We start from the raw sequence: 22,704 nt of genomic DNA on the forward strand, positions 1-22,704 counted from the left end.
CCCGTATGCCACACAGTTTAGAACAAAATCACGTGAGCCCAGATGGGCTGAAAAGGAAGAAAATAAATTTCCATTTTGAGGATTTTCAACTGAGCCCCTGTGCCATAAGTTCATCATAGCTCAAATCTTAGTGTGGTAATAAAGTGTGAGAATCAGTCTTTACAGTAGCTAGAATCTATGACTCAGTGGGTTTCAGAGATCAATTGTGTTTGGATTGGAGTCCTGTTAGGAGAGAAACTTGTCCATTACACTTTCTATAACTCACTAAAAATTTCACTGCTTGCTCTCCTCCCTGCTATTGCTCATTCAGAGCCTACTAGAGCCATCTCTGTCCGCTGCCTTCATTGATCAGGATGGAAAGGGCAACAAACAAAGGTTTAAATTATGGGAGAAAAGATTTAAATGACGTATAAGGAAAACCTTTCCAATGTTTGTGATAGGGAAATATTGGAATAGCTTGCCTGGAGGTAATTATGCATTCTCCAGAGTCAGAGATATTGATGAATGAATTAAACACATCTGTCAATCTGGTCTGTTGTATCATTTCTATTTAAAACTAACACAGATACAATTAATGAAGCAGGCAAAATTACACTCTCTTCAAAACTAGCCAGTGTGATGGTGTGTGTAAAGCAAAGAGATGGATCCTCATTTCACATTTCATACAGATGCTAGATACTCTAAGTGAGGGTGGAGTGAATTTTAAAATTGAGAATAGTCTGTTAATAATGGAAACACTTAGATACAACTAATATTGAAGGAAACAACTCTGAATGAGAGTAGCTGTTGTTCCAGTAAAGTGGAGAAGGCACAAGCAATCAATAATTTTAAATTTGTAGTGATCAGTATGAACTATGGGGTTCTTGTAAACTGTTTTATGGATACTACCTGTCATGTGGCTGTTAGGCTTGTCACTGTATGTTTATATTAGATTTAGAAGTGACTATTGAACTGACGATTTAGAAGAGCTCTTGAGAAAAAAGTCAGAAGCTGCTACAATAAGACTGGGTAAACAATATGCTGTTAAATATTTAGGGGAGAGCAGAGTTGTAGTGAAGCTACAGGCTTACAAAACCAAACAGGACCACTAAGATCATGTGGTCTGATTTATTCTGTGGCAGGCCATAGACCCTGCCTGGATTACACTGCTTAATTCTTAATTAAACTGAGTGATAAAGATTCTGGTAACTTGTTTATCTGATTGGTTCAATTTCATTTTCCAGGACCTGAGTCCTTCTGAACCTTTCTCTTCACTGTAGAAATGTTTTTGTTTGTTTGTTTTCCCTCCTAAGAGATGGCTAGCTGAGCAAGTAACTTTCTAATATTCTTCTGGCTCAGCTGAACAGGTTGAGCCCAAAGAATTATAAAATTATAAAAGAAGTATAAATTACTTTTCTCACAGTACTTCAGTTATCCACGTGGATATATCCACTATTCAGTTATCTATTTTTTCATTAGAAGCAGAGGTAGTGTTCCTTTAGTGACTTTGCTGATGACAAGGGATCTCCTTACTCTGCTCTTGTTTTTTTGTAAATCAAGTTTTCTAAGTCCTTTTCCAGTTTTTCTAATATCTGTGTCAAACCAGTATGATGGCCTTATTATCCATGTAATTGTTTAACTTTAAGAAATTATTTAGCTGTTCCTTGACTTACTGAAAATGTTTCCCACCCAGCTTCCCCAGTTAACAGATAGCACTTGCTTTAGATTGGTTACCCAGTCTCCCTTCAAAGAGGAAAGGATTCTGCCAGTATAGGGTGAAACTGTGGGGGTGTGGGGAGATGGGTGAATGGGTGAGCAGATTGATCAATTGCCAATCAAAGCACTGACTACAGAAGGGACTCCAGAGTCTTGCCCTAAGGATTTCAGGGGGAGGGAGTGCTCCTCTTTGATGCTGAGTTCTCCTCTCAGTTACGAGATACTCCCTGCTCATAAGCTGACCTGTTAAATGCTTTGTGGTAAGTTATTTAGACTGGTTGATTTAAAACACTTTCAGTACCTGTCTTCTGAATAACTGGTGGAATGTAAAGTGTGTTTTAATGTTTTTTTCTTTTACCCCAGTAGTAAATTTTGTTTTGTTTTTTAATTTTGCTTGTTTTGTTTTGTTTGTTTTATTTTTATTTATTTATATATATTTTTTTAGCTGAAGTTATTCTCTCATGTAATAGATACAGATCAGTGGGGCTCTTCTCCCTTGTTATCTATGAGCCCCATTTAGAATCTAATCTGCCCACATAGGCTATCTTTTTTCTTCCTGTTTGTAAGCAATTTTAATCTTCTACTTTATTATTACTAATAACAAGTTATTATAAAATCTTCTTTTAATTATTATTATTTTTTTTAAAAAACAACATTCTGATTCTCAAGTTATTTTGAAGTCCAGGGGCAGGACTCTTTGAAAGCATGCTCCTGCCTCAGTAGATTCTAGTCATTGTATAAAATGTTCCTTAAAGTGTTCTGAGCTCAATTTCTGTTTTGCCTAGCTTATTTGGGAGAAATATATTTTTTTCAGCTCTATGTAATTGTATGTCTTCAGAAGGTGGAAAATGGGGAAAGTACATGTCTTTGAAGAATGTAGGAAGGCAGAAGCTGTAAAACTATGTTTGCTCTATTTTCACTTTCTGGAGAGACTACTACATGAAATTCTCATTCACTTATTATTTTCTAAAAGTTCACATACTGCTTTGATTAACAGACATGATCTTTTTGACAAGTCCCTCTATTCCTTCCTTATGTGTGGCTATGTCAGAGTCTCTACAGGTCTGAGTACGGGTCTTTTCCTATTTCTATTCCATAGAGAACCTGTATTGTTTTAGATTTGTGTGCTGGTTTTACTCTCTTTGTATATTCTGGAACAGATTGACTTTTATGTTACAACTAAGACATCTAAGTGGTGTTTTATTTTATTTTTAAGGATCTGAGTTATGAGATACTTAACTTGTGACTGGTAGAAGCTGACATTGGATACTTTTCAGAAATCATTTGGGCAATTATAATCTTCCTGGTGATGATGGCAAAGTGGTAAATCAGAGCAATGATCAAATTATATCTAATAGTAAAAATGAAATAAAATAGCTCTCTGGCTTTTTCTGTTGATTAATTTTGAGATTTACGTGAAAATCAGAGGACAGAGAGCTTCTGTTGGGAAGGTAATGGAAGACGTGTTCAGAGTGTAACATGATACCTATTTGCAGTGGATGGAAAGCAAAATGAGTAATAACAGATCTACTGCTAGCAGTAGCTTCTATTGTGTGGTACATGCATAGAAGATTGAGGTTTCTAGACATTCCTCCAACATCTAAGCAAGGTTATATTATCACAGCTATACTCTGGACAAATAATGGCAGTTGGAACCATTGGAGTTTGCTGCTACTTAAGGTAAATCATTTGTTACAGTTATGTACCCTTTTAGAAGTGAGAAAATAACATTATGACTAACTTTGCCTGTGTGTGGAGAAACCTAGCATCAGTGAGTCAGGCAGTATACCATATGGAAGAAAGACGACGGAACAATCTCTGGTATCTACACAAGATCAACAAGGGATCTGAACTGTCTCTACAAAGTGCTTCAAGGCACGGCTTTTTTTTTTGTAGAAGAAGGGAAATCCATGTGTGCCCCATAAGCGGTAAATGGGGATGAGGACAAATGGCTGAAATATGTATTAATTGATAAACTACCCACAGAAAAACAACGTTTTTGAAACAGGGAAAAAAAATATAGTCATGAATCTAAGGGAAAAATAAGCATTATGTTTTAAGGATGGGGAGATTCTCTTCTGGAAAGCAGTGAATCAAAAGGTTTTGGGAGTTGTGGTGGAAAAGAGCTCCCGGTGTAACACAGCGGTCAAAAGCACGAATGTAGCACTTGAATGAGAAGAGAGGACTGACTTCAATAGGAGAGAATATTTATTTGACATTGATATGGCTATTACTGGAAGACACTCCAAGAAGAACACTCATTGAGTGGAAAGAGTTTGGATAAAACAAAAATGATCAAAGGAATGGAAAAGTATGTCTGAAAAGAGCTCTTGAAGCTCAATCTGTTTAATATCAAAGAGAAACTGTAGAGTGTCTCAATCACTGAACATACTTGGTATGGACACGGGGGGAGGGAGTGACAGAAGACTTTTCGAGCAAAATGGCAAAGATATAATGAGATGAAGTCACTAGAAATAGAAGTCAGGTCTAAAGTATTTCCAAGCTCTTGACTATTCTGGTTCATTAATAATTATGTTTTAGAACAACTGCTCAAAGGTTTAAACGAGTTTTCTACTACAAAGACTTAAAACAATACATATATACTTTTTCTTTGAACTAGGAAATGAAAATTCCAAGCAAAGCTGCTGGTATTTGCATCATTGTCTGTTATGCAGTAACTACTAGTGAGACCTTCACTTTTATTTGTCATTTTACAAGTGTCTGAATCTGTGCCAGGAGTAGGAATATTCACTTCAGCTCGGGCATGCAAGGGGTACGCTGCTCGCTGGTAATCTTGGAGACAAAAGTGCTGTGTTTGCTGTTATTGCACTGCCATGCTTGGTTTTCCTACTGGCTTGGTTTTCCTACTGGCTCAACATATATCCCCTGTTATTTATTTCAAAGTGTGGTGTTTTACTTTTTTTTTTTTTTTTTTCCAAACCCTGTGATCTCTGAAACCCCTCTAACTCCAGGAAAATAGATTTTGTCTTGAGCATCAGGCTTTGAGTCAAGCATGCTGAAGGAGCATGCCTCTGAATCCTAGAGGACATACATTGAGAAAACAAGGTAAACAAGCTTTGAAATTTAACATTCAAAAGATTAAAAAGTTTAGGGCAAATCCCTAAATAATACATGTGTGTGTATACATTAATTTTTTACCTAGTTGGAATACTCTATTCCCTCAAATGCAAACTGTATTGTTTGCAGATGATCTGCCTGGAGCTGCTTCTCTGCCACAAAAAGAAGATAGACAATAAGTCTCTTCTGATCCAGCATGGTTTGGGATCCGAAAGGTGTCTGTATGGATTCTTTCTAACTTTTTAAAACTGATCACAGGCATGAGCTGGATCTGGTCAGCGCAGAGCTTTATTTGATTTTTATCAAATGTCACAACTGATGATTCAGTGTGGGTTATTGTGTGTGCTTCCTCTCAGTAGGATTTGTCACCTTTAAAACATTTGTTTTTTAAGCAAGTATATTACTGCTACCTATAAACGTGTCTCATTGGCAGCGGCAGCCTTTGTGAGGGCTCTGTGCTGAAAGAACGTACCCACTGCCATCGGCTGCTGGCTTCTGCAGCCTGCTCTGAGCTCAGCTCCGTGTGGCAGGTTTGCTTTACACTGGTGCACGAAATACATCAGTGGTGGACGTGTGGCAAAATCCACTAAAAAGTATGCTTTACAGGCAAAAAAAAAAAAAAAGCTACATGTTTATATGAGTACTTTCACACATCTTAAACTGAATACTTCTATTGATGAGATGAAACCTTGCTTAATATTTTGCTAAATGGTGAAAATGATCATGTTAAATAGATATGAAATGCTTAATTAAATGTTGTTATTAATATAATGGTTTCCTTAGTATTTGTAGATGAGTGACTTTTTTGTTTTTCTGAGATGCTTTTTTGCCATGAATTGTTAAAAATACAGATAAATGAGTGAAAAGGTGTAGTTAGCCCTGTTGGAGCAGGGCACTGCTCCATCCTGCCTTCTGCTTCCTTAGGTCTCTTTTATTTAATATGAATTAACCCACAGTCAAAAAATATCGAAAAAGAAAGTGTGATTTGAAAAATAATTTGCGACAGCTATTCAATAAGTCAGTGGCTTTTTCCATTAACATTTCTTAAAAACAGCAGATTAAAAACTTCAAAAAAAAAAAAAAACACAATGAAATAAATTTCCTATGCAGTATATATACAACACAAGCACATATATACGCTTAATTAACATACTGTTAATTATCTCAACAAAACTTTTAGTAGATTTTTACCCTGAAAAGTACAGAGAACTAATTATGCATGTATGTCTGCATGAGTTTGAGTATCTAGATTTTTGTCATGCATAATGGATCAAAGGAAATACTAACAAGAAAAACCTATACTGAAGTTGGCTTTTTTTTCCATTTTTCAAAATGAATAGTTTTTTTCTTGCAAAAAATGAGAACTGCATCTTTTTTTTTTTTTTTTTTATTCCTTCTGGTTATCTTTCCTAGCCATGATTGCTTTTCTGTTTTCATGTTTGAGCTGGAATACTCACTAAAGCTTTCTGAGCCTGTTTCAATACAGAAGAACAATTCCCATAGAGTGGGAGATGCATAGGGAAGTGTAGCCTTAATATCTGGGAACCCAACAAAAATGCACGTTATTTGTAAAACAAAACAAACAAACAAAAAAAACGAAACACAACAGAACCAAAAAAAAAACAAAAAACAAAAAAAAACCCAACATGTAGCCTCCAAAGAGCTTTTGAGACAAACAGTGAAAACAACTGCCCAAGACGTTATGAGGAGACTTCAAACTATCCAAATAAAATGCATGCAACTATTAAAAAAAAAAAAAGTCAGATTCTACAGTCAAATACTGTCTTTAAAGAACTCCTCCTGTCTCAGTCAGAAGTCTTTCTGATATTAAGATGGTCCAGAAACTATGAAAATATCAGAGAAGCAACAAATTCACTTTTGAAGCTGTGATAAGCTATTACTTTCATCGTATGGCTAAAAATCAAAAGAAAAAATAGCTGTTTAATATACAAGGAGAAAGGAAGGGGAGAGGAGGAAGCAAAACAAACAAACAAAAATATCAGGACAGCAGTAATGAATGCATCTCGTCAGGGAAATATCTGTACATTTCATTATATTTCTTAAACTGAAGTCACTAAAAATCAACAGAATCAAATTGAGAAGAAAAACACCGGTATTGCAAATGGCAATCATAAATAGTGTCTACATGCAAGCAACAACTACTTTAATTTGCATAAATTATATCATAATATTATGAACAAAATATATTTCCTATATAAAAGGTATTAAAATATATGAATACTATTAATACTAATGGCGGAACACTAATTATGAATACTACATGCTATAGAGAGAACTTACAGAGCAAATTAGAAAAAGAATTACAGTCCAAAGTTTGAAGAAAAAAGCATTACTGCCCCCAAAATAAAATCTAAAGCCTTAAAATCATTCAGAAATTATAAAAGCTTCAGGAAAATAAAGGTTTTAGTGTTATACAGTAAGTTTATTTGTTTCACTTGAAGGACAAAAATTAAAACTCTAGCCAACTTCTTCAAGCAGTGGAGAAATACAGCCTCTGAAATGTACTTAACATTAAAATCATAATACAGTAGTGCATAGAGATAATATAACATTTAAAATAAAGAGTTTAAGAAAAAACTTAGATATATGTCGACTAAACTAAAGCACAATTTGCAACAAAACTCAAAATACAGAGAGATCAAACAGAATCAAGGCACTCTAAACGGCCGACGATGCTGAAAAGGAAGAGTTTGAAGCCAAACACAGAATGGGAGAAAATAACTGCAAAAGAGCAAAAAAGTAAAATATCAAAGACAGTTTAAGAACTTCGCTGCTTCCCACACCATGAAGATAAATTTGCACGACTGGTAAGAATGTAAAGGAAGACAAATATCTCTGGTGCAATGTAGCAGTAAAACGCAACCTTTTACATCCAAGCAACACAGTGGAAGTCAAATGCCCTGCAGAAGAGGTTAAATATTTTGGTCCTACCAAATTAGCAAGCTGTTATTCTATTTATCAGGCTCAAATGAAACTTAAAGCAGCTGTTCTCCCTTGTTCTGCTGATCTGCAGAGAATATAGGCAAAGCTTTTGGAGTTGCTTTTAGTCCCCCTTTCACTGCTGAGCAGCCTGCTTTTAAATATCACCTCCTCCCAAAGTGGTGAAAAAGTGTTTTCCATGTATTAGCTGACAAAATTATAACCACAATGGACAGGCTATTCTTTTCTACTTGGATTTCTGCTTCTTCTCAGTCCCTTTTTTTTTTTTTTGAACACCCTTCTCTGTTTAACTGTTGCTCTGAAAAAAATCTGTTGGAAAGTTGACCCTCAGCTCCTCCTTTTTCTTCCCATTTGAAAACCAGGGGGACAGTCCTGTTGCAGCACTCTTCTGGCTGAGGCATTTTCAGCTGATGGCAGCAGAGAAAAGGCAGCTAGGTGTTATTTTCTGTCACTCAGGTAGAAACAGTTATGTAATGGGAACAACTGAAAAGACCTGCTGGTAGAAATCATGCTCATCAGACCTTATTCAGGGCCCGTTCCTGCCAGGGTCGGTCTCGGGCAGCCGCATTCCCTGGAGGGATCATTGCAGATGCTGGGTATGTGTGTGAGCAGATCTGCAGCAGTTGCCTGAATGTGATAATAGCGGTGTCTTAAACTCTGCTGCAATGAGATAATTATAGCTGGAGCAACAAAAAGGAGCAACATAGTGGAGGAAAGGTGTTTTTTGTTGTCTGTGTGTGCATGTGTGTTTTAAAGTTTAAAATAACTGCATGTGCAAAAAACAGATGAGTTTACCAGAAGTGGGACACAATTATTTGAAATGTATCAAATGTCCCTCTTTAATTTCAAAGCTATAATTTTGCTTTCCATACACCACAATTGTACATTGTAATGGTATATTAATACTTTATGCAGGCTATTTTACAGCCATGTGTGCTTCACGTGTGCCACAAGGTGTTTTTTGTTTTTTACACCTACTTGGTTGAGTTCTGTGCAATGGGATAGATGGAAACAATTAATCATGAAGATATTTAGCCTCTGACAAAGCTGCAGCCTAGGGCACCGAGTCTTGGTTTAGAATAAGTGACAAAGTGTCAATAGGTTTTTGTATGTCGAATGGGGTGGTGGTGGTGGGGGGCTGATATATGAAATAAAGTCGTGTCTCCTTTTGTCTCTGTGTGATTAACAAGCCGTTTGTGAAGGCAGTTGTTCACTGTTCCCTCTGGATCTCATAACACAGCAAGGATTATTCCTGAATAGGAAAAATACCTCCTTTGGCTGTTTTTTTCTTTTCTTTTTTTCTCGGTATGTCTCCTAGAACATAGTAGTTTAGGTGAGAAAGAACGCACTGAGATAACATGAGCTGAGGTTGCAGGTTTATAAACATTTGTAAAAAGCATGGGGAGATGGGAATTGCTGGAACAACTCTGCACACCCCATGTGTTGGAAAAATTTGCAAAAATCACGAGTTTAAAAGAACACTTTGCTGACTGCAGCCATGTATTTGCTTGGTTTAAAATACTGCACTTGTATTATTCTCTTAGATGTGTTGTGGCTGATTTTCTAAGAAACTACTGTTACTAGCAGTATTGGATGCCTATTCCATTATAGGCTAGTTTATTTAAAAAAAAAAAAAAAAAAATCCTCGGTTTCTGGAGATTTCACATTTCCCCAGTGTTACAGTTCCAGTTTTCCTGCCCCAGAGTGAACCATAACAACAAAGAGGTCAGGGTTGTGCCATTTAAAAAATAAAATAAAAATAAATATATGACACAAATATGGAAGGTAAAATGCTGAGGGTACAAAAAGCCCATAAACATATACTTTAACAGATTGCCAACACAATTTAAAATAAAGTGAGTTAGAATATTTAAACACTTAAAAGTGACTATAGTATACTTTCCTGATTCAAGGTCACGTTATTTTGAAAATAAAGCCATCAACAGTAGTTGTAAAGTCACAATGCAAAAATTCCAGGTTTACATTAGGGTAATTAGAACCGGAGAATAAAATTTGACCAAAACTCAGCTTTTCACAGAAGACTTGCATAAACATACAATATCACCAAGAATAAATACGGGGTATCATTAATTGAAGCAAACTTACGGCGCTGATGTAGACTTCCAGCGTTTAGATTAAACCCCACGGGGGTGGGGCAAGGGGGTTTTTCACTTTTTTTTTTTTTTTTTCAAATGGAAAGACTTTAAGTCAATGAAAACCTTCTGTATCCAAGATGTCTCTTTTGGAAGAGCAGTTGACGAAACATGTTTTGCTCTGATATTGTCAAACTAAAATCTCTAAGTGCAATCAGAGTAATAACTATGGATTTAGTACTCATCATAAAGGAATAAGAGGCAGCTATGCCTCACATTTATAACATGACTTTAACTTAAAGCTAATTAATAGCTTTTTACTAAGATGTGTTGCTTTAGTATGGCAGTAATAGCTCATCATCGTATTTTTTCCCCCTAAGTTTTTTTTTTTTTAATGGGAAACCAGCTAATTCTGGCCAAGCCACAGTGCTTTGGAAGCCGGTAGAACCTTTTAAGAAGCTGGCCAGCTGGCAGTTAACTAGTTATTTGTTCAAGCTTGCGTATGATGCCATTATTTGTACCATGGAAATTGGACATGTGTGGCAGTCTCACATGTGTAGGCTGTTTTGCTTGCAATCCCTTCATTATCTAATTCAAAGTTAGTTTCTCCATTTTGGGTTTGAAATGTGTGTAGATAACTCTACACAGATTTTGTGACATCAATTTAGGCAACTTAGTCCAGATTGGATGTTGCTTATCTGTTTTTACAGACAAAACGTAGCAAAAGGTCTTCAGAAGCCATCACGTTTGTTACTCTGTCAGTAAAATGATATCACAGAACATTTGGGGATTGCTTTGTTCCTGCTGAAGGAAACAGTGCACAACCTTCCCTTTTTCAAAAAGCATCCAGAATGTTAGCTTGTCCTGGAGCACTTAGGCACTACCCTCCAACAGTATCTGTACAAAGGAAAAAACGTGTCCAGCGACCAGAAACATGGGTGAAAGATGTCTTCTGTGTTACTGAACATGTTTGAGATGCTTGAGGAGCGAAGCTTGAGGCAAAGAGAATGATCAAATGTGCAGTGTGGTGAAGGTGAGAAGTAACCTAGGACAGTGGGAGGAATATAGGCTGACATTAACAAAGTGTATTGATGTTTTCATTCATCCTTCTCTACTTATCTTCAGTTTTGTTGGGTGATGAGTATAAAATGACATAGCAGTAGAACCAATGAGTTGAAACATTCCCAGTTTTTAAAATTGACAATTATCAATTATTACATGAAAAATTTTAAAAGCAACCAAACATTTCAAAATGAAAGAATTTCAATTAAAACTTTGTGCTGATATCTGCAGGGGAAATCTATGGTATCAACAGTTTCCTTTCTTTTGAAAACATTGTTCTTATTTTTCCACTTTAAAACTTCAAAACATTTTTTTTTTTCAACTTGAATTGAAAAATAGCACAGTCAAAATTTCCCTTAAAGGAAAACCTATTTTTCAGACAGTGCTTTTACCTGAATTAAGGCATGATTCTTCTCTTAGCTTCTATTCCAGCACCAAATCACAAAATCTGTATCTCCTTTGTAAACATTTATGGGATTTAATTTCAAGATAATTACAAACTTTCTCCTTTAAAAAGAAAAAAAAAATCAAAAAAAGAAATTGCAGGAATTTGTTTTGTGCTTCTTTGAATTAAAGGTCAGCTGTCACTCTGGAGAGAGTCTTCGATCTTCAGGAGCGTTGGTTTGCATTCACAGTACCAGCCATTGCAACCTTGTGAAAAACCTTTGTGTGCATCTGCATTTGTGTGCGTTCTCCTCCTTTCTGTTTGATGTCAGTCAGTTTTTTATTCTTTCCCTGTCTTGCTTATGTTTTCTATTGTTTCCTTTTTTTAAAGAAAAAAAAACTTTTTCCTTACTTCTTCCTTCTTTCCATATTGTTTTTTCTTCCCCTCCTGTACTATTAAATGAACATACTTCCCTATGACACTTATTTTTTCTCACTTCTTTTTCTACCCAACTGTTTCCAATTTTCCTTGACTCTCCAGAGTCCTTTCTCCTTGACTTTCTCCAGACTCTTCTTTCCCTTTTGTTCACTTTTATTTTTTTCATTAGGTTTCATTATTTTTATTATTTTTATTTTATTACCCATGCTGTTTGCTCTCATCTGTTCCCCCCATTTTACCATCCTCTCAATATTCTCAGAATTTCTCCTGGCTCCCTCATCATACCCTTCATCACGTCCCTAATGCAACACTGCACAGCGTGTTCATTCTTTCCTGACTGCCTCAAACCTGCACCTGGTACCCCTCCTCACATGCACATCTTTCTGCAGATGTTTTTGGTTGCATTAGGATGGGGATGAGACAAGGAGTTTTTCCCCCGTTCCCATGAGGATCTGGAAACACATGTGGTCTGTAGGCCATTCAAATGTGGATCTCTGCAAGGTTCACTGAGCAGTTTGTGGATAGTTATAGATCATATTTTAACTGACCCATACTATCCTATAATAAGGACTTGATGTCTTTCATGAATGTATGAGACCAGACTTCTCTCAGCAACATCTCTTTGATTTTGAGATTGTGCTTATGTAAGAGAAAACAGCCTGGTCTGCCCTTGTCTATTCACATTTATACAATACAAGAATGAAACTTTTTCCCTCAGTTGCAAATGCTTTTATCAGGGAACTATTGCTATTCTGGAAAACTTTGAATGAGAAAAAAGCCTGACATAAAGCCAAGTTGCTGTCGTTTACAAGACTCTCGCTGATTTTAATAGAAAGAAGGGTGTCCGCTTCTGTGATGGTAACATTGGCAGGTGATCTAAGCACGTTTGCTGGAAGGACAATCTGGAGGGAGAATTGCCGCTCTTCTCCAAGAGAAGTAACACTTATCTTTGGACAAACTCTTTTTCTGATCTAATTCTTACTTTGTTGTTGTTGTGAGTAGATGCAACAAAAATATGAGAAGCAAGAAAATGCACACCTAGCTTTGCAAAAACTCAGTGGGAGGCAGTTTTACTAATACTTCTATGGAGTTGCACAGCTAGAAAATTACTTTCTCCTGTAATAAACTAGGAAGAAGACAGGTCTATTTGGAGAATGATCAGAGAAGCCTTAGCATTTGGAGAAGTGTTATGTGATACGGTGCTTACAAGTGAAATAGATCTGACTTCTGCTTTTGAGTAAAATATTATGAATAGTTGCAGAACACTTTGGTAAAATAATACTACCTTAAAATAATGCCTTATCTTTAGGCTTGAGAGGATTGGTATTTCATAGTTTATCCTTATAGCTGAAAAATCAAAGTATAATATTTCAGTGGAAGCAGTCAAAACTAGTAACATCAACACACAGCTACAGGTTAGGACTAGATTTACAGATTAGGCTTATGCAGTAACAAGAAACATCAGAAGTTTGCAATGTTGTCTAACACGGTCATTCCCTCATTCTTTTTCATTTCTATTAAATTCATAATGTAGGTTGTCTTTCACTCCCTTGATCTAAAGTATTCCAGACAGATTTAACCGTATGTCTTTATTTGTTGCCCTAACTTTCAGAATTTCCTCCCCGATGATGTACCTAATCAGAGATATGATTTTTTACTTTGCAATTTAAATGTTTTATTCCTCAGAGGAAAGAAATATATAGAGTATGATGATCACAGAAATGTTGAAAATATCAAAACATTGTGATTGGAAGAATATTAGGCAAAGTGTTGATTAAAGAGCTTAAAAATAAATCCATGACATCTCGCATTATGCTCATTTAATAAAGGTATCTACCCATCAAGAGTTAATCCCAACCCTTTTTTTTGTTTCATATTTAATCAGAAAGGGATTTAATTGAAGGCTAAATGATTCAAATTTGCCTTATAAACTTATTTGTCTTGCTCCTGCTTATACTAAAATCAGCAGTAAAACATTAGAGCATGTGTCCTTAAAATTTATTTCACTTGCCTGATGAATAGAAAGTATGTACAGTATTCATAACAGAACAGGTAGAGTGGGGCATTTGGGATAATGCAGGGAAGAAGGAGGCAATAGCAAAATAATCTTAAATCTGGGAGGAATACATTAATTACTGACAGTAATATTTTGTGGATATGTAATTTGTTGCATCTGTTTCAACTCTGATCTTCCAATCAGAGGTTTTCCAATCAGGTTTTTAGGATTGAATCCTTGAATTGTAAGGATTTTGGGGAAAAATATTTTAATTACTTATTGAAGTACCTGCTATATTTCTGGTCACCGCATAACTGATTTGTGGTGCATCATTATGCCTCAAATTGCCAAATATATTCACAGTATACGTCCAATATATAAAGTGAGGTTTAGGAAGTGCTTCAATTCTTACATTCATTACATTAATTCTTTAAATTTTAAATTGCAAACTCTAGTGATAGTCATGACCGTGAAAGGAAAAATAACATTTTAATGACATAGCTGATTTATATCTTGCGTTCATAGCTTTATTTATTTGGATTACAGTCATAACACTTGTCGCATCTTAGAGATGTCATGCACTTTGACGGGTGTATTTAAGCATTAAAACAGGCTGCAATGTTAGTGTTTTGGAACCTTCAAAACAGATTCAAATTGTTCTACTACATCTAATTTTTAAATAAACAAATAAAAGCATTTTAAGTGACACATAGGATTAAACTAATACTCCCTCATCTCTCTGTTGCAATGTTTCATATCAGAATGTTCTCAGTAGTTCTTTTCACAATAAATCCAGTACATTTTTGTTGCAAAGGAATTAGAAGGGAAGGGGAGAAAAATAATAACCCCAAACCAACTTTACAACAAACTTTGTGTTGTTTCCTCCCCCTCATCCCCACACTGTTTAAAGCTACTTGAAGTGAATTGTTGATTTAATTGTAACATAAAAAAATACCTGAACTTGCCATCCTCCCTCAACAAATGGACTTAATGTTATTGGAACCTTGGTAGGATTAACCTTAAGTCATATAAGTCTGAGCTGCTGTCTGAGATTTGCAAAACCATGCATATATGAAACTGAGCATCACATTTAAGCACCTATTCACTAAATTCTTTGAGTAGTCAAAACTCCTACCTTTTGATTTTTCTATATGAGAAAGGCAACTGACATATGGTCCTTGTTAATGCCATCAATGTGTTTACAGGGTTCAGAATTCTATGTATACCATGAAAACACCAAAACATCTTGCATAAATCTGAACATATACACTGTAACATTTACAAAAAAGAGTTTCTGTTTCTGAAAGAAGGCAACTCAAAAAAAAAAAAGGGGGGGGGGAGGAAAAAAAAAAACAGAAAAACCAAACAAACCCACCACCACCAATCTAACATTCAATTAGATCAGTACTGAAACAGACAACAGAAGTTTAACTCTTCACTATGAAGAAACTTTCTTTTTGTCCAATAACATAGAGTTCGAGGCCAGTACAAGACAAAATTCTGAACACATTAAAAATACATTTCCAAATATCTTTTGATATACAGTCTAAAGTGTCCAACTTCTGAAGGCAAAATGGTAATATGAAAAAAAAAAAAAACAAAAAACAAAAAACAACACTATCTTGCCCATAAATGACAGTTGCAGAAATTAATGTTTTAATTTAACTAAAACTTATTTTCTTCATTTCAATATAATCAGTTTTTATTTCACATAACTGGTGAATAATTATTACCCTTCATGTTTCAACTGACAAGTGTTATTCCTCTCAGAGTAGATGATATACATACATGTGTATATATAAGCAGATTGTTTAAACCATAGATTTCTCTGGTCCCTGCATTTTCATTTTGTCTTGCTAAACAACTCCACATTGCACGTAAAATTCTTGCTGGAACTATATGTCATAAAATATTTCATTGTAATTTAGAAAAAGAATATAAAAGTACAAATTTATGAAAAAATTACGAATAAAAGTATAACATCCATTTAAATAACAAAACATTTACTCACCTCAGGCATGTAGCCGAGGAGAATGTACTTCCAGCCAGATTTGAAAGTCATAGCAGAAGTGCTGTACATTGACCGGCAGTTCTGGCTTTTCTCATTGCAGGAGACTTCACTACAAGTCAGTTGAAACTAATCCTGCTAAATCCTTTGTTTTATCTAAATATTTACAGGTAGCTAAGGTTTTAAGGCCTCTTCTTCTCTTAAAAAATAAGCGACTGACGAAAAGGAGGTAACTGTAAAAGAACTGCAGTAGCACTAAGGCATCCTGGCATTGTAGTAGCCGCCTAAAGGCAGAAAGGACAGCAGGATGTGCTCAATAGATTTTGTTTAGCTGTATTAGAAATGAACTTCCAAAAGTGTTTACTACATACCTTTCTTACTGGTCTTCGGCTGTCTGTATTGTTAATGTTCTGGTTCTGCTTCTTTTTCATATAAATCAGAACTTTCAATCAATGAACTGAAGATGTGAGAGGACTTGCTTATATTGAATATTGAAGTCATGTTGGCAGGGGTGGTACTTCTAAAGTGTTACAATTTTTTTTCCCTCCCTCTCCAACGCAAATGTCAAATAGGACTAATGCTGTCAATTCATGTGGTCCTTTGTATGTACACAATAAAAGTTTGTACATCAGGTATGCAAGATGTAAAAGACCCGGTATACAGTTCTAGAGGAGCAAGCAGCCAATACTGTCAAAGTGTAACGTTTTTTTTGCTCTGACCTGTTGGTTACTTGTCTTGTGTCTTTGGTATTGGCACCTATTAAAAGTTGAAAGCAAAGACCTGAAGGCTTTATTTGGTGTCCTTTTCATAGCAGGTTCTAATCACAGAAGGAGGTCTGTGGGTTTAGTACCTTTCTTTTTGAAGAGGCAGGGCATTTGAGTGTCCTGACACTAAAATCAAGCCACTGAACACTTGGTTTCTGTCCTGTGTGTGGTGGAGGAGAAAGGCTGATGAACTCTTGTGGAGTGCAGAGAGGGCAAACACGTCTTGCTGGTTCCTTTGAGTTTCCTTGCTGGGACGTCCTGGTTTAGCTCCAGGGCTCTTCTGCCAAGGATTTTGGTAACTTATAGACCTATGTGCAGCTGTGGGCCTGGGGCTGCTTTTCCTCTGCCCCCTTCAGCAGCTTGGAAACCTCTTCCTTCCCCAACAGAAGAGCATTTTTCCTCCCCCTGCCTCCACTCTGCCCAGCCCAGGACCCTCACTGATCCTAGCAGTGCTGCAGCTCTGCTCCAGCAGTTTGCTCAGGAATCACAGGACTGCCAACAGCTAGCAGCAGAGGAGGGGGAGTGCAGCCTGGCTCTAGCGCCTCTTCTTTCCCCACTCCTATCACACTGGTAGCACTGCCACAGCCTGGAGACAGAGAAGAGATGGGACAGGGATGCTGCAGGGTTAAGCATAAAAAAAAAAAAAAAAAAAAAAAAAAAGGAAAAAAAGGCGCTGACAGCGCTGTGTGCTGTGCAGGGCCTGTCCTGAGCCACGGCCCTGTCTGGCACCTGCTGGCCATGGGTGAGCCCAGAGCATTTTGTACAGTCTGATTCACAAGGTGTTCACCTTGTCCAAGCCACGCTCATAGAAAAAGTAGGTATGGATAATGCTATAAGAATCATACCTCTTTCTCCTTCCTCCTTCTCACCCTATGTCGTGTGAGGGCTGGGAGGGAAGGCTGTTCTTTACAGCTACCAAATGGATGTGGTACTGATGAGGAACAAGGGGGTGATACCAGGACAAGGTATGGATGAGGTTTGGAGCTGTAGCATCCAAACCAATTCCCTCTTCCCTACTGGCCAGGGATATGATATTTTGGTGAGGTGAGTCCTGTTCTGCAAGACCTGCTTGGTTGTTATTCCTTCTGCCTCTGCTAACTGGGGCCTGGTGTAGGTTGCCTTCTGATTCCCTTTCTGCAGCTCTGCCTCTCTGATGTGTGGGGTATTTATTTGAGTGGAAATTTTTATTAAGCAATTACTAAACATGAATAAACATCGTGCAGGCTTAAAAAAAAAATCCTCTTTGGTTGCTTTTTATTTTTGCTAGAGGCATGGCAGTGGTGCTGGGCATTGCACATGGGAAGTTGTGCTTTTCCACAGTTCGGAATGTACCACACACAGGCTGTGGAAGCATGTCACTCATTGCTCCATACAGCGAATGAGCTATATAGGCAATCTCTTTCCTCAAGTTTTCATAAAGGGGAAATTAAAAAGCAGAACAACTTCTTGAAGTAGATAAATGCTTGAAGATTGGAACCTTAAAAGCTGTTGGTGAAGAGTGGTTGAAAAGAGTGATGTAAACCAAAACATGCGTTCCTGGATGTTCTTTCAGTGAGAAGAACTTTCTAGGATGCTTTAGTTGAGTTTTGGAGCTGTACAGACTCTTACACATGTAATCCTCAATAGCTGAAAGTGAGGCTTTCCATAGACACCAATATTCTCTAGTTATGTGAACATTTTGGGACAACCTTGGTTGTACGCAGTTGAGATAGAGAACTAAGAACAGTTAATACTGGATTTACACTTTTATTATTTTTTTTTTTTAAAGGGAAAACAGGCAATTTGCCTTTTTATTATTTTTATTTTATTTTATTTATTTTTTTTTTTTTTTTTTGTATTTTCCTGACATTTTTGCCCTTCTTTTGGTTTATCTGGTTTGCATCAAGCTGAACCTGGCCTAACATATGTCTTGCATATAACTCTGCCAGAACCAGCTGGAGGCTGCTCACAGTTGCCTGAAACCTCTGATTATTTCAGCTGCCTCTGACAGTGATTACACAGGGAATATTCCCTAGGGAATTTGGTTGTATATTCACCCAACTTGCCTCTTTGGTTGTATAATAAAGAAAATTAAACTGAGAAAAGCACAGACATGTTTTTTGTAACTGAAGCTTTTCAAGTAAAACCTCAATTTTACTTTTTCATTCTTAATGTGTAATATACAATCTCTCTTCTCTCCACAGGCTATATAGTTTCCTACTGCTCCTTTCTATAAAGCATAAAGATACTGTTTTCTTTTTCTAAAATAATAATAATAATAATTTATATTTAGGTCCAGATTTTTAGGTGATTGAAGTTCATAGGTCAAAATGGAGTTGTGCCATTTTGAACTAGCTGTAACTTTAGACCTGAAAGTACTTTCTAGCCCCTTCAAAATCGGGCTAGTGCATTTGTTCTTACTTAAGCTAAAAGGCAAAGTCTTTATGTATTAAATACCCTCTATTCAAATGTGCCTTCTGATAGTATTTGCCATCTTTGCAGCATTTTCTTTTTAATTTGAATAAGTTTAATTAAATAAAAAGCACATCCTAATAAAACATGTATCAAAAATCTTTCTAAGAATTACGCATTCTGTGAAAGCAAGATATTGCAAAGGAAATATCACTATTATTAAACACACAACAATCCATTTCAGGACCCAGCATAGCTCCTGTTGGTGATTGTGTTTATATGTTTCTTCTCAAAGCTGTAGAAGAAAACTTTTTTTTCTTCCCTCTCCCCTGAATATCTTCTGCTTTCACAGACCTGTAAAAACAGGGTGTTCATATTGGCTCAGTTGCCTGTTTCTGGAACTGGATACTAGACATTCAAAGTGTGTTCTGCAAGGTGGAAGAACACTATCTGGTGAAGATAAAAATGCACTACTTAAAACCAGGATGTTTGATGGGTATTTGAGTGTTTGCCAAATACATATATATGCTCTAGTATTCTTACTCAGCATGTAATGCAGTGTGTTATCATGGTATTGTACATGAATTCAGACTGGAACTCTGTCCAGAGGGCCAGGTATCTTTTCTTGTTCTCCCTGCAGCTGCAGTGCCCCAGCACTGGACAGGGTTTCTTGCAGGTGTTTCCAAATGATTATTTGTCCAGATGAAACACTTCCCAGAAGTATACCTGTCCTTGGTGGAGTCTACGCTAAGAGGTCTTTGGGAGCCTTTCAATTTCTCTTATGAAGTCCTGGCACTCCACCATCAGGAGAGGTGACAAAGGTGTATTAAGCACAGATGTGGTTTGGAGACATATGGCTGTTCAAGTCGTATATTTGAAAAAAACACCTGCAGTACCATAAGAACTTGAGAGTAAATTGAAAACTTTAAAAATAAAATCTGAGTTAAACACATGAATTCTCCTTGCCCTCAACAGCTTAAAGATGATGTAGTTAGAAGAGCAGATGGGCACAGAATTAAGTGACTTACAGATTTGAGTTTTTTCTGTAGGTAGATGACATCAAGAACTTGGCAGACACTGTTGATGTTCACTCAATCAGGCAATTCAGACTGCCAGGAGAACAAAATGATGGCATCCTGGAAAGGAGCAATGCATGGAACAGTGTAAAATGGTTGTGTAATTGTGTAAGTACTATGGGCAGAATGGGCTACACAGCCCAGGGACCTCTCCTACATCTTGTAGCACGCAATGCTTCAAGTGTGGCAAATAAGGTTCAGTGCCTACAGCTCCTCCTCTGTCTTGATTTACCATATTCCTCTTTATTTTATCCAGATGGTTAAGAGTTATTTTAACTTCTCAATCATGTAGTAATTCATATTACATCAATTTTTTTATGAACAGAATAGGAATTCCTCTAGTCTCTGAGCTTTCCCTCCCAGCTAAAAGATAACTGGATGCATTACTGTAAGACCTCTTTGAATGGGATGTGCTTCTCTGCTCTCCAGGCTGATTCTTAAGGTTGTAAGTCTTAGTTATAACTAGTGCCAGCTGTAAAATCAAATTTCATTTAATGAAAATACATATGAGAAATGTATGCTTGGTTTCTTTTGTGTGTACGGAAAAAATGTTAGCCACTGCCAAGCAATTAGGATGCTTGTGTGGCTGCTAACAGATCCTCCCTTGGTGCTTTGTTGGAAAAGGGGAAAAACAAAAGTCTCACTCAAGCTTTGTACTGGCAGCTTGAATGCTCAAGCCATTGAGCTGTGAAGTGCATTGTTTTCCTTTATGTAAATGAATAGAAACCATAAACTTTATATGATAGATTTCATTGAATGGAGCTTTCTCAGTTTTGCTGAATAGATAAAGATAATATTCTTTTCTTTCTGTTTAGGACAGGATGCCTGCATTCCAGTCCAGAAAGTCCTAGACAGAAATCTGGGAGTAATACACAAGGACACATGAACTTCAAATGAGAAGAGATGGGTTTTCATGGGCACAGCTGTCTCCCTGGTGTGGGGCAGTTCTGAGCAGTAAACAACATCTTGATTTCACTGTCCATGAATGTTACATGCATGGCCATTTGCCTGGACTGCAGGCAGGGCAATTAGAAACACTCCTACTGTGCTGAGTGGATTGCTGCGTCTAAGAAGTCTGTGGCAATGACCTAATTTCTCCAGTATCTCTTTCCTTCTTTTCACCCAAACTCAAATTGCAGTGTAAAAACAGGGCATGCAGCCCCACATATCTGAAGAAAAAAAAAAAGTTTTAGTGGAAATGTTGCTGGAAGTAGTATTTTCACAAAGAAGCTCTAATTTTATCTAGGTGGAGTTTAACAGTCAAAAATTTAGTCAAGTGTTCTCAGCTGAATCTCTTTGTAAATCTGATGCCTATTACATGCCTATAAAACTGCACACAGCATTTTGTACTACACCATGACTTATCCATGTAGGGTTTGATAGACTGAAGTAATTTTGATCAACTCTTTCCTCTCAAAGAATAGACATTTTCTGTGCTCTTTTAGTTAGGGCAATTATTTTTTGTTTAGCATCACACTATATTCAAACCGTTTACTTTCATTTTTAAATTAATATGAAATCCTTGATGGTAGTTTTATGCTAGAATGATTCTTATACTAGCTTCTGTCAAGGAAGAGATGAGTCTCAAGAACCATGTTTCTTTAATGTCTATCAGTTTGCATTGCTGGGAATTCTATTTCTTAAAATACCTATATTTATTGTATTATACGGTGACTAGGCTTGCTAGACTGATTAATACCAGGGAAAGAGATGAAAGGCTTCAAATCTCAGTTTCTGCAGGAGTTATTAAATCAGCATAATACTGATACTTTTGATATTCAATAATTTCTGCATCTGTTTATTAGTCAAAAAATATATAACTTCTTAAGAATATAATTTATATGACAGAGCTATTGTTCCTCCTTTTTAAGCTTCTGACAGATTTCCCATTTCTAGTGAAAGTTAGCAGTAATTGCAAAGGTACCTGATTAAAATGCTAAAAGATTTTTTTATTTTTTATTTTTTGGCCAAAGCATGTTTCATCTTAGGGGTGCCAGTGTTTCTATGGGAGAATGAGGAAGTACAAAAAAACTTGAAGATACTGATTTCACTGATTAAGCAGTTATATACAATTTTATACAACCGAAACATACTAAAAATAATATTCTTAAAATGGGAGAGTGTGTTGATAATTTCAGTCTATCTTCTCTCTGATTTTTCTTTTGGTTCACAAGTATGGGCTCTCATGGGACTTAATGCAGTTTTATTAATGTTTGGTTGAATAAGGAATCCATAAACATGGAAGACTGTGTCTAGGCCAGGTAATATTCCCCACAAATAAGAGACTTGTTGAATAGTTGAGTTCTTGTTCTCCTTTATTTACACATTCCACTTGGAGCTGATTCTTGAGTGTCTCTCAGAAGCCTGGTGAGAATAAAATGTGTTATTTTCTGCCTTAATAGCATGTCCTGATGCTCTGTGTTGTGCTTACCCTTGCTGAAGTTACCCTTTAAACTAATCAGTAAGAAGCTTATTGTTCTGGAGATGAGAAGTCAACTTCTGAATTTGAGTGAAGTTTCTTTGCTTTGAATATAGTGTCTACAAAGAGTTGCTGACCGTATGCTTTTTATCGGGGAGCTTTTAAGAGAATCGGTAAAAATACTTGCTGTTTAGAAGCTTCTGTTCTTATGGATCAGAAGATGTCAACATCTGAGCTGATCATACCACAATTTTTAACGGCCAAAAGATGGAAAATTGTGCCTTTAGAGCATGTCTTGCTAAAAGGAACATCTGACTCAGGTTGGGTGATTCTCACCC

The 22,704-nt window shown here is 36.5% G+C and overlaps 1 protein-coding gene and 1 long non-coding RNA gene across 4 annotated transcripts in view; one reads left to right on the forward strand and one right to left on the reverse strand.

Annotated features, from left to right (window-relative positions):
- Positions 1-22,704, reverse strand: part of ASIP (agouti signaling protein) — a 67,725-nt gene that overhangs the window by 9,753 nt on the left and 35,268 nt on the right. The window contains exon 1 of one of the 3 annotated variants that reach the window (XM_072026257.1): positions 16,088-16,291. The exons of 1 other annotated variant lie outside the window; for it this stretch is intronic. The gene's annotated coding sequence lies outside the window, so the exon portion shown is untranslated. Of the gene's footprint in view, positions 1-7,725; positions 7,919-16,087; positions 16,292-22,704 lie in introns of those variants that run through there. One more of the 3 variants, XM_072026256.1, reaches the window with a different exon arrangement.
- On the forward strand, positions 1,779-22,248 carry LOC110352121 (uncharacterized). Its single transcript, XR_002400555.4, has 3 exons — positions 1,779-1,955; positions 19,921-20,055; positions 20,763-22,248. It is a non-coding gene; the product is annotated as an uncharacterized lncRNA (long non-coding RNA).

The sequence above is a fragment of the Anas platyrhynchos genome, chromosome 21 (assembly GCF_047663525.1).
Source record: "Anas platyrhynchos isolate ZD024472 breed Pekin duck chromosome 21, IASCAAS_PekinDuck_T2T, whole genome shotgun sequence".
Classification (NCBI taxonomy): Eukaryota; Metazoa; Chordata; class Aves; order Anseriformes; family Anatidae; genus Anas; species Anas platyrhynchos.